The sequence below is a fragment of the Stegostoma tigrinum genome, chromosome 4 (genome assembly GCF_030684315.1).
Source record: "Stegostoma tigrinum isolate sSteTig4 chromosome 4, sSteTig4.hap1, whole genome shotgun sequence".
NCBI lineage: Eukaryota > Metazoa > Chordata > Chondrichthyes > Orectolobiformes > Stegostomatidae > Stegostoma > Stegostoma tigrinum.
Window position 1 is genome coordinate 116526362 of NC_081357.1, and position 12599 is coordinate 116538960.

Sequence of the window (12599 nt, forward strand, 5' to 3'; positions counted from 1 at the left end):
AAGATGTGTGTCCACGGTGGCCTACCTGACCACCATCAAGGCGGTCCTCCTGTTTCCGCAAGAGTGCGGGATACCACACCTCAGCAGGTACGGGAAATGGTCCGGCGCCTGGACCTGTGGGCCTTCAATCTGGTCGGAGGGTAATGACTGTCCCTCCTTGGGCATGGCTATTCTGCTGCGGGGGCGCAACTTCACCATCTCTCAAGTTCAGGAGGTGGTGGGGGGGGTGCCTCCTAGTGGCTGACGTCACCTACAGGAACGCTCCCCTGAGGCTGATCAACGTGTACGCCCCAGCGGTACGGAGTGAGCGGTTGGCCGTCCTGCAGCGGCTTCCACCCCTGCTGGCTACGTCCAGGCCGGTCATCCTAGGCGGAGACTTCAACTGCATCATTGATGCAGATGGAAGATCCGGCGTGGGGACAGCGGGTGGGTGGAGTCATCTGGATGTCACGTCCAGATTCCTGATGGGCATGGTGAAGGACGCCAAGCTGCTTGACGTCTTCAGCACCCCTGCAGACGGAGCACAGCGGAGGTACACCTGGTCGCGGCCAGACGGGTCTATTCGCTCAAGGATAGACTTACTGTTTGTGTCACGGGCGTTCTCGGTCAGGTCCACCGGCGTCGAGCCGGTGTTCTTCTCTGACCACTGCCTCCTGCTGGCTGACTGTCACTTACAGGACGACCAGCCGGCTGGCAAGGGGACATGGAAGCTCAACGCGACTCTGTGGACCCCAGAGAACGTCGAGGAGCTTAAGAGGGGGTACGCGGTTGGAGAACTATGAAACCCCTCTTTGAGTCTCCGGGCGACTGGTGGGAGATGGTGAAGGAGAACATCAAGAGGTTCTTTGTCCTCGAGGGTGTTCGGAAGGCGAGAGAGAGGCGGGGAAAGCTGTCGCGACTCCAGAAAAGGGTGCAGAACCTGCTCCTTCTGCAGTTGATGGGGGTCGATGTCACGGAGGACCTCCGCGATGTGAGGGGCCAGCAAGCCTCGCTCTTCGCCGCAGAGGCCTCCAGGATAATCTTCTGGTCTAGGGTCCGCTCCGTGGAGTAGGACGAGACGTGCTCGCGTTTCTTCTTTCAGAAGGTGCACAAAGAGAGCTCTGTGCTTAGCCGGCTGAAGGAGGACGACGGCTCGGTGACGTCGTCTCGGCCCGACATTTTGAGGATCAGCAGATCCTTCTATGCCAGACTATATGACACGAAGCCCACGGACAGCACGGCCTCCGAGTCATTCCTGTCGTCTATCACAGAGGTCTTAGATGACGGCACGAGGGAGTGGCTGGACCGGACGATATCCCTGGATGAGCTGACCAGAAGCCTCAGGTCCTTGGAGAGGAATAGGACTCCCGGGAGCGACGGCTTACCGGTCGAGCTGTATTCCGCTCTGTGGGACCTGGTCGGCCAGGACCTGCTGGAGGTGTACGATTGTGCGCTTTGGGCAGGGGAAATGTGCAAGTCCATGAGGAAGGGCATCATCACCCTCATTTACAAGAGGAAGGGGGAGAGGGAAGAAATTAAGAATTGGCGTCCCATTTCACTATTGAACGTGGACTACAAAATCCTGGCCAAGGTCATAGCCAAACGGGTCAGGTCTGTCCTGGAGTCGGTGATTCACCCTGACCAGACCTGTTCTGTGCCGGGCAGGAAGATCGGTGAGAGCCTCGCGCTCATCAGGGATATGATCGCCTACGTACGGGTGGACACCTGCCTCGTCAGCCTGGACCAGGAGAAGACCTTCGACAGGGTCTGTCATGCTTACATGAGGGACGTCCTGTCCAAATTGGGGTTCGGGGAGGGCATCCGCAATTGGATCCGGCTGCTCTACACCAACATCGTTAGCGCAGTCTCGATCAACGGGTGGGAATTGGACAGTTTTCCCATCAGATCTGGAGTCAGGCAGGGCTGCCTGCTCTCTCCTGACTTGCTTGTGTGCTGTGTGGAGCCCTTCGCCGCATCCATTAGGAAGGACGTGAGTCTGAAGGGCATGGCTATCCCAGGCAACGGAGGCCTTCAGGTCAAGACCTCCCTGTACATGGACGATGTCGCCGTCTTCTGCACTGATCGTCGGTCGGTGAGTTGGCTGTTGGACATCTGCGGCCAGTTTGAACTGGCCTCGGGTGCCAAAGTCAATGGGGGTAAGAACGAGGCCATGTTCTTCGGGAACGACCGCTCCTTCATCCCCTTCACCGTCAGGACAGACTACCTGAAGGTGCTGGGTGTTTGGTTTGGTGGTGCTGGGGCGTGCACTAAGACTTGGGAGGAGCGTATCACCAAATTGAAGCAGAAGCTGGGCAGGTGGACGCTCCGGTTCCTCTCCATTGCCGGTAAGAACCTGGTTGTCAGGTGCGAGGGGCTTTCGGTACTGTTGTATGTGGCACAGGCCTGGCCTATTCCCTGGACCTGCGCCGCTGCGGTCACCCGGGCCATCTTCCACTTCATTTGGGGGTCGAGGATGGACCAGGTCCGCAGGGACACCATGTACAAAGACCTGGGAAATGGGGGAAAGGGCGTACCGAACACCACCCTCGCCCTGACGGCTACCTTTGTGTGTGGCTGCATCAAGCTGTGCGTAGATCCTCAGTACGCAAACATCAAGTGTCACTACTTACTGAGGTTCTACCTATCCCCGGTGTTGCGAAGGATGGGCCTGGCCTTGTTGCCATGGAACGCTCCGAGCAGTTGGACCGTCCCGTACCACCTGTCCTTCGTGGAGAAATTTTTGAAGGGCAACACCTTTGACCACAAGGCCGTCAGGCAGTGGTCAGCACGTAGTATCCTTGAGACCCTTCGGGAAAAGGAGAGGGTGGATCCCGTCGTGTGGTTCCCCACGCAGACTGCCAAAGTCGTTTGGCAGAATGCCTCATCGCCAGAACTTTCAAACAAGCACAAGGACATTGCTTGGCTGGCGGTGAGAGGGGCTCTGCCAGTGAGATCCTTTGTGCATGCCTGGAATCTCTGCGCCACCGCACGCTGCCCTCGAGGCGGCTGCGGGGGGGGACAAGACTGTCGATCACCACCTTCTGCAGTGTGCCTATGCGCAGGAGGTCTGGAGGGGGATGCAGTGGTATTTGTCGAGGTTCGTCCCGAGCAGGTCCATGACGCGGGACTCCGTGCTCTATGGGCTGTTCTCTGGGACACACACCAAGACCAACATCAACTGCGCCTGGACGACCATCAATGCGGTGAAAGACGCTCTTTGGTCTGCCCACAACTTGCTGGTCTGCCAGCTGAAAGAACTGACCCCGACCGAATGTTGCAGACTGGCGCACTCCAAGGTCCAGGACTACGTGCTGAGGGACGCGCTGAAGCTTGGGGCAGCCGCCGCCAAGGCACGGTGGGGAAAGACCACGGCATGAAACCCCTCGTCCAGAATAGAAAAAAGGGCCCTATCTGGTAACTGGGCCCAGTTGACGCCTTCCCCAACTGGTCAGGGGGTCAACTGGGACTGTGCGGGGTGACGACTGCCGGGGTGACGACTGCTGGGGTATTTTCTTTGCTTTTTTTTTGTTCTTTGTTTGTTTTTTTTTCCTTTAGTTGGTGTATGTACCCCCTGGGTAACCCGGAGTGGATTGCCTGACTGGGTAGGTGTATCAATGTTTTATTTTTTGTACATCTTATGAATAAAGTATATTTTTTCAAATTAAAAAAAAGTGACAAAATGTCTGAAAATGAACCTTCCAGCTCATCAAGCAAACTCACATCCAGTGGTCTTGTTTCTCCAGCAGTTTGTACATCTTGCGTTCTCTGTGAATAGTTGGCATTCCAAGTTACTTTTTCACTGAGCATTGTTTTTTGAGGTTGGCAAAGGGATTGTCTTCCAGTTCTTGTTTACAAATCCATTTTTCATTGACCCTGTTACTTAGATGAAGTTGTTCATAAAGATGCATTTACATATTCTTGAATATGCCCATTTGTTTTCTTTCCCCAAGCTGAATACTCCACAAACAGCAGTTGATCTCAATGTGTAACTTCCCGATAGGTGTAAATCAACCAGGAGATATTGGCCTGAGTTTATAATGTAGTTCACTTTGATCCTTATTCAATGGTGATTTCATGAGCTTAGCTCAATCTGGTCTGGTAATCACAGCAGCCACTTTAGATCAGTAATGTCCTGATTGAAAGCCACTTTTAGCCCATGAAGGTCTTGGGTATTAGAATCAGATGACAGAAGTTATATATTGATAGTCGATTTTTATACTATGATCATGACAGACCACTGCCAGGAAATTGGGCAGAAATCTGCACTAGGAACGGCCTATGGATGTTAAGAAAATGGATGTTGCAAGGGTTGAATCCATTTCTAAGTTGAAGGCTACCAAATTGCCGATGGAAAGCATATAATTCAAAATGGTCACACTCTGTGTCACTTTTTATATCAAGGGGAATATCTGAAATGTGCCTAAAAAATTCAAGCTTTCTAATTCCTCATCCTACATCTATGTTGGAATTTGTTCCTCCTGACAGAGAGAGAATTGCAAAGACTCAGATACAAAGGTAGGCTGAAAGCTATGAGGTCCCATCGATGCCATCTACTGCAATCAGAAGGAACCCATTGCATAAACGTTGAGAGACACTTTGACCTTGCCAACTATATAGCCTTGGTCAGAGGCTTGAGCCATAGCCGCACAGTTTATCAGGAAGTCCTTGCCCAAGGTCCGGAGTGAAATTCAGACAGGAGAAGTGTTTGCTCAAGACCTGTGTTAGATGCGTCTTCCTGCATGCTTCCCCTCTCCCTCTCTTTTGTCCCAGATGCTGTTTATTTATTTACTTATTTTGTGGGATGTGGGTGTCGCTGGCTGGCCAGCGCTAATTCCCGTCGCGTGCCCTTGAGAAAGTGGTGGTTAGCCAATGTCTTGAGCCGTTGCAATCCATCTGCTGTGGGTTGACCCACAATGTCATTAGGGATGGAATTCCAGGATAATGACCTGGCAACAGCGAAGGAATGGCAATATATTTCCAAGTTAGTATGGTGCGTGGCTTGGAGGGGAACTTGAAGATGGTGGTGTTCCCATATATCTGCTGCTCTTGTCCTTCTAGATGGAAGTGGTTGTGGGTTTGGAAGGTGCTGTCTGAGGATCTTTGGTGAATTTCTGCACTGCATGTTGTAGGAAGTACACATTGCTAGTACTGAGCGTTGGTGGCGGAGGGAGTGGATGTAGTGCCAATCAAGCAGGTCACTTTGTTCTGGATGATGTCAAGCTTCTTGAGTGTTGTTGGAGCTGCATTTGTTCAGGCAAATGAGGAGTACTCCATCACACTCCTGACTTGTGCTTTGTAGATGGTGGACTGGCTTTGGGGAGTCAGGAGGTGAGTTACTCACCACAGTTTGCACAGCTTCTGGCCGGCTCTTGTAGCCACTGCATTTATGAGGTGAGTTCAGTTGTGTTTCTTATCAATGCTATCCCTTAGGATGTTGATTTTGGGGTTTCAGTGATTGAATGTCAAGGGGTGGTGACTGGATTATTTGTTTTTAGTGATGGTCATAGCCTGGCATTTGTGTGGCAAGAATGCTACTTGACACTTGTCAGCCCAAGCCTGGATATTGTCCAGATTTTGTTGCATTTGGACATGGACTCTGAATGGTGCAAAACATTGTGCAATCATCAGCAAACATACCTCCTTCTGACTTAATGATGGAGGGAAGGTCACAGATGAAGCGGCAGGAGATGGTTGGACCTAGGGCACTACCCTGAGGAACTTCTGCACGGATATCCTGCGCCTGAGCTGACTGATCTTCAATAACCACGACCATCTTCCTATGTGTCAGGTATGATTCTAGCCACTGCAGAGTTTGCTTCCAATATTCACCGTTTCCAGTTTTACCAGGACTTCATGATGCCACACGCAGTTGATTGCAGCCTTGATGAGGAGGGCTGTCACTCTCAGATCACAGACCTTTGTCTGCTTGAACCAAGGCTGTAATGAGGGTAGGAACTGAGTGGTCATGGCTGAACCCAAAGCTGGCCATCACTGAACAGGTTATTGCTGCTTGATAGGTTCTGTTTTCTTCTGCCCTCTTAAGCACCTCTCCTGTCCTTCAGCTATAAATTCCTAACAATCCTGATAAGTTGCTCAGGACTGCAGTAAAACTGCTTTGAAAGAGACAAAACCAGTGCAGTGCCAGCAAAACTCTCTTCACAGAAATCAGAAACCACTAGCTTAAAAATAATTAACTCAACTGCATATTAGAGAATGTAATTCTTTGAATGGTGCTACTGCAATATTTTTGTTGAGCAAATTTATAAAATGGTGACTTAAGCACTGAAGCAGCCAATTTCACAGAAAAATCCTCCTAGATTAAATATTGAACACTCACTTCAGCTGTTTATTATTGTTTAGAATATGTGAGGTGCACCCTAGATTACTTTGGAGGATCCAGCAAATTTCTAAGGCATGATATTTCCCTTTGCTTTCAGGTTGACTCATTTTCTGTTAACAGTCCATCAACAGACATAGGAATAGGAGTAGGCCATTAACCCCCTAAGCCTGGTCTGCCATTCAATAAGATCATAGCTGATCTGTGGCCTAACTCCATACGTTTGCCTTGAGTTCATACCCCTTGATACCATTGCTCGACCCACCGCTTTTGTCACCTCTTCAAAGAAGCCTGAACTATGGCCTATTCTTCATAAATCCATGCTGACCCATCCCCAACTAGCTGGAAATTTTCAAGGTGAGAAGTTACCCTACCCTTCACTACAAACTCCAACAACTTCCCCAATCCGATGTTTGGATAACTGGCCTTGTTATTCCCAAATTTCTCTCTATCACACCTCTTGAGCAGAGGTACAACCCTTGAATCCAGGAGACATTATGGCCAGGGAATCAGCAATTTTCTCTCCTAATGCTTTTAACACCTGTGAATGGAACCCATCATGCTCTGTGCATTTGATACTCTTCAGTTCCATTAATTTCCCCACTAACGATGACTTACTTAAGGTAATTTGATTTAGACCCTGTCTCAGACCCTCTTAATTTCGTTGCGACTTCTGACGCGCTATCTACCTTTTCTTCAATGAATACTGACACAAACCATACCCTGATAAATCTCCCATGCGTCAACATTGGGTCCATTAATGTACCTTCTTAATCAAAAAGAAAACTAATCCAGCAAACCCTCCCACTGTGCGCAGTAGGAACAAACCGCTTCCAGAGAGCAACTGAGGTCGTGTGGTCGAACTGTAGGTGGCAGAGGATGATGGGCAGATAAGGAGGTTGGTGGGTGGTAAGTGACGGATTTCGTATTTATTCTTGTTGCGGGGAGGGGATTTGCGGGCAGATGTGCTGGAAATGCACGAGATGCGGTTGAGGGTATTTTCGATCAACGGCCCTCTCATAGCACCTCGCCAACCTCCACATCTAGCACATCATTCTCTGCCACATCTGCCACTTTAAATGCCACCCCACAACCAGAGAAGTATTTCCCTTCCCACCCCCTACCTGTTTTTCATGGGGACCACTCACTCTGCGACTCCCTTGTCCACTCCACACTTCCCACCAGACCCACCACACCCAGCACTTTTCCCAGAGCTACACCTGTCCCCACAGTTCACCCCCCCCACCTCCATCCAAGGAACCAAACAAACTTTCTATATCCCATAGCAGTTCACCTGCACATGCTCGATGTGGTCTCCTCTACATCAGTGATACCAATTGTGGACTCAGGGACCATTTTGTGGAGCGTCTGCACTCCATAAGTGACAATCGACAATGCCTTCTGGTCACCAACTATTTCAACTCTCCCTCCCACTTCCTGGGTGACATGTCCATCCTGGGCATCCTCCAGTGTCACAATGATGCCACAAGCAAAATGGAAGAGCAACAACTCATATTCTGCCTCAGGAGCTTACAGCCTAATGGCAAAAATGTGGATTTTACCAGTTTCAAAATATCCCCAGCCCCAGCCTCATCCCATGTCCAACACTTCCTCTCATCCCCAGCCCCTTGACCTGACAGTAGCTGTCCATCTCCTTCCCCAAATATCCACCCGACCCATCCCATAGACCAATCCCCACCACCTCTACTTGTATCCACAACTTGCATCTGCTTGCCATCGCACCTACTTTTTCCCAGCCCCACTCCTCTTCCCTCTATTTCTTTCCCAACTCCCTTCCCCCTCCCCAGAGCTGATGAAGGGCCTAGGCCCAAAATGTCAAATCTTCTGCTCCTCTGATGTTGCCTGACCTGCTGAGTTCCTTCAGCTCCACACTGTATTCACTAATTTGCACACAAAATTCTCTGGTGAGTTGCTGCAGGATATCTCGTATCCTTAACCATCATTGCGCATCAGTTGTACAGGGAGAGAACACTAAAGCTAATAGATTGGCACCCTATCAAGTGGGTTACTGTAGCCTGGAAAAGTGTTGAGATTCTGAAGAGTTGTTGGAGCTGTACTCATCCAGGCAGGTGGAGAATATTCTATCACAATCCTAATTCATGCCTTCTTGATTATGTACAAGAAATGGAGACAGGAGGTGAGTTACTCCATTCAGAATTCCTGCCATCTGACCTGCTCTTCTAGCCACAGAATTTATAAGACTGGGCTAGTTCAGTATCTGGTCAAGGCTAATGCCCAACATGTTGAGAATGGCCATGCCCTTGAATGTCAAGGATCAATGTTTACATTCTCACTGCATATAGCCATTGAGTGGCATGAAGGTTACTTACCACTTATCAGTCCAAGCCTGAATGTTGTCCAGCATATAGACAATGGCTGCTTCAGTATCTGAGGTGTAATGAATTGTGCTGAACATTGGACAATCATTGATGAACATCCTTACCTTATATGGTGGTAGATAATTGATGGAGCTGCTGAAAATGGTTGGACTGAACACATTGATTGGAAAATATCTATCCTGATAAGTTCCTGAAGTGTTGCCCTGGAACCGAGACAGTTAATCTCCACAATCATCTTCCTGGTATGACTCTAATCAGTGGATCTTCTTCCCTCTGATTCCTATTGGCAGATTTGCTGTCATCCTTGATCAAATGCTGTTTTTATGTAATGGACAGTCACTCTCATCTCACCATTTAGGGTTCAGTTCATTTTCCAAATGTTTAGAACAAGATTCTAATGGGGTTAAGAACTGGGTGGCCTTGGCAGCATCCGAATTGAGCATCAATAAGCATATTATTCCCTTGCAAGTGCTATTTGATAGTACTGTTGACGCTGCCTTCCATTAGTTTTCTGATGATTGACAGTACTCTGATAGGGAATGAACTGACCAATTAGCAATTTTTCTGTCTTTTGCAGAAAGGATACAGCTAAGTGTTTTCCCACATTGCCAGGTGAATGCATGAGTTGGAAGGCATTTTTAATACTATTGCTGAAATGTTGTCAGGACTCATAGCTCATTACAGCGTCTAGCGCCTTCTGCTTTTATTTTTGATATCACATGGAGTGAGTTCAATTGGTTGTGATGCTGAGGGAATAAAGGAAGAGTTTGAGTTGGAATATCCACTTGACAACTCTCGTTGAAGATTGTTGCAAATTATTTTGCGCTGTTTTTTGCATTGAATGTTTTAGGCTTTGTGGAACTTCCTCCTGTTCGTTGTTCCAATGTTCACCCCCTATCATGACAGGATTTGGCAGAATTGCAGAGCTTCAGTCTGAGCTTTTGGTTTTGGGTCAACTTTAGTGAATCATAATGTAAAGTAAATTAAAATCTCCACTAAGTAAGATAGGTAAACATTCAAAGTTTATGTAGCACTTTATGTATACTTTAAATATTTCGAAGTTTATTAATAGGCTGTTGAAACAATCAGCTGCTTCTTTATAAAAGTAATTGCTGGGCTGACACTTTCATTTGACTTTGCTGATGTTTCCCATTCTTCCCTATTCCCTTTGAACTGTTAAGACCTCTGCAGCAGACACAAAAGATGTTTTTCTTCAATCTTGCTGACTTTGTTCTGTGAAAGGATATTCATCTGCCAGTTTCTTTCATATATTGTCAACATTTTTGCTTACCGTGCAAAAGCATGTTAAAGAGTTCTTTTGTAGTAATGCAGGCTGAACTGCTAGTTCTTGTCCATGAATCAGAAATAACGGTTCTGGATTCAGAATCAAAACACTTTCAACTTTATTAAGAGTCCATTGAAGCCTCATGCTCACAGTCAACACCAAGTTATAAATAAAATAACTGTGGATGCTGGAGATCTGAAACAAACCAAAACAGAAATTGCTGGAGAAGCACAGTAGATCTGGTAGCATTTCGAGTCTAATGAGCTTCTTCAGAACTATTTTTGCTAGGAAAAGATATATTTATGATGATAATCAGGGTGAAAGAGCAGGAAGGTAGTGAGTGGGTAGGTGGAGACTGAGCCCAGAGACGAAGAGAGGAAAAAAAAGAAGGCATACAAAATGATTGTTGACAGTAAGCTAGGGAAGAGAAGCTAGGTAGGTGATAGTAGGTGCAATGGGTAGGTGAAAGTAGGTTGACTGTGCCGAAAGCAACCCATATCGTGACTGTACCTGGGGAATGGGAAGTGAGGAAAGGGTAAAGAGCCATGGAAGTAGGTGTTTATGCTCGAAAATTGTTATACTCATATTGAATCCTGAAGACTGTAACGTCTCCAATCAGAAGATGAAGTGTTGTTTCTCCAACTTGTGCTAAGCCTTGCTAGAGCGCAGCAATAGACCAGGGAACATGTGGTGTGTTGAAGTGGTAAGCACAAAAATGTCAACTCTGTTTACAAAGCTATAAAAATGCTTATGTTTTGCTTAATAAGGGAAAAAAGACAATGGAATCAGTTAAGTTCAATCCTCCCTCCACTTTTTCTCTTGGAATTTCGAATTACAACTTCATTCTTTTCAATATTGTTCTAACCATATTGTTTTACATGAACTTGCAGCTGTTTATATCAGTCATCGCCAAATTTATCAAAACATCCTGAGCCCTCTAAATAGGTATTACCCAAGATTTTATTTCTGCCAACTATGAACCCAAGGTTATTAAGTTGCTTATTTAGAGTTAGCAAGATATAGAATGTGCTATTTACGGAGAAATTGGTTTCAAATCTAAACAACGTGTAACCTGATCTAGAAAGCATGACATTCCTACATTGTATGAACATTGTTTAACTGTCAGCTTTTAACAATAGAGCTCTCACAGAATAGATTTCTTTACTGGCTCTTGATCTTCATCTCTCAGAAGTTCAGAATTGTCACAGTGCAGAATGAAGCCATTCAGACCATTACATCTGTGTCAGGCTCTCCAAATGAGCACCACCCAGTGCTATTCTCTTGCCTATTCTCTGTAACCATGCACATTGTTTCCTTTCAAATAGCTATCTAATTCCATTGAGTGAATCTAGCTTCACCTCACTCTGATGTAATGTATTCTAGTATTCACTTGAATTGAATTGAATTGAATTATTTATTTTGTCACGTGCATTCCATGTAAAAATACAGTGAAAAGCGTGTGTCTTCATGTACATACATGGCACCATTAACATTAACTTGGAATGAGCTGAAAAAAGAGAGAACTTAGGAGAGTCCAGCTTTCCTTCTCACTGCCACAATCTCACTCCAGGCTTTCCAGACCACGCCATGCTCCAGAGTCCTGCTCCGGGATTTCCAGCTTCCATCATGCCTCTGCCAGAATAGTGTTTTCTGGAAAAGCGTTTTTCCCATCACGTTTTCTTAACGGGGTCATTAAATATTTTCAAAATAAAGTGATTCCTGCTAGACAAGGGAATCGAAAGTAATAAGAAATAGATGGGAATATAGGATTTGTAACATAAACAAATCAACCACAATCTTATTGAATGGCAGAGAAAGCCCAGGTGCTGAATGGCTTACTTCAGTTCCTGTTTTGTGTTTGTATCTAACCCTGTTTTGCCACCAGAAATATTATGAGTTTCGTGAAGGAAAATGGTGTGAAGTTGCATTCAAAAACACCAACCAGTGTGCTTCATGAGTTAAATATTACAAAAGCTTAGTCATTCAATAGAAGTAATATCTCCTCTATAAACCATATTCATCTCTGAGTGGAGCCTAAAATGTACACCACTTGAATACTTGAAGATAATCTAATATAAATAATTGTTGCAAAGGTGGGACCTGTTTTCCACAGCCCTTACATTCCATCATAGATGTAATAATGTTGATTCCTTTGCAATTACTTTTAATTATTAGCCAATAATGGCCTACAAAAGAGGAAATGTATGAAGTGACATTTGTAAAGGAGTATCAGAATGGCCATAAGATGAATTTTCCTGTGGGGAACATGAGCTTTCAGATATAACCTTTAAAAATCTAATTACTAAATAAAAACAGTTAATTTATAAAACTCTTTTCACAAAAGTGCTCCTGGGCCTTCTTTATAATACATTTATACTTGTAAGATTTTAAAAATGTAAACAATATGGTTGAAAGTTATTCTAATTAAATCAGGCTGCTATTTTGTTGAAAGCTGCCTGTATACAAAAGGCACACAACTAGGCAGCTGCCTTCCTGGTCTGGGGTCCTCGGTCAAAGGGACATACATTTTTCTGTGTGCCCAGGCGCTCTGTAAATCTCAAACCTGCACGATATTGCCACAAAGTTATGCAGTAAAAAAAGCTGCATGTGCAGCATGTTTCAAAGTCTTAGGGAGTAG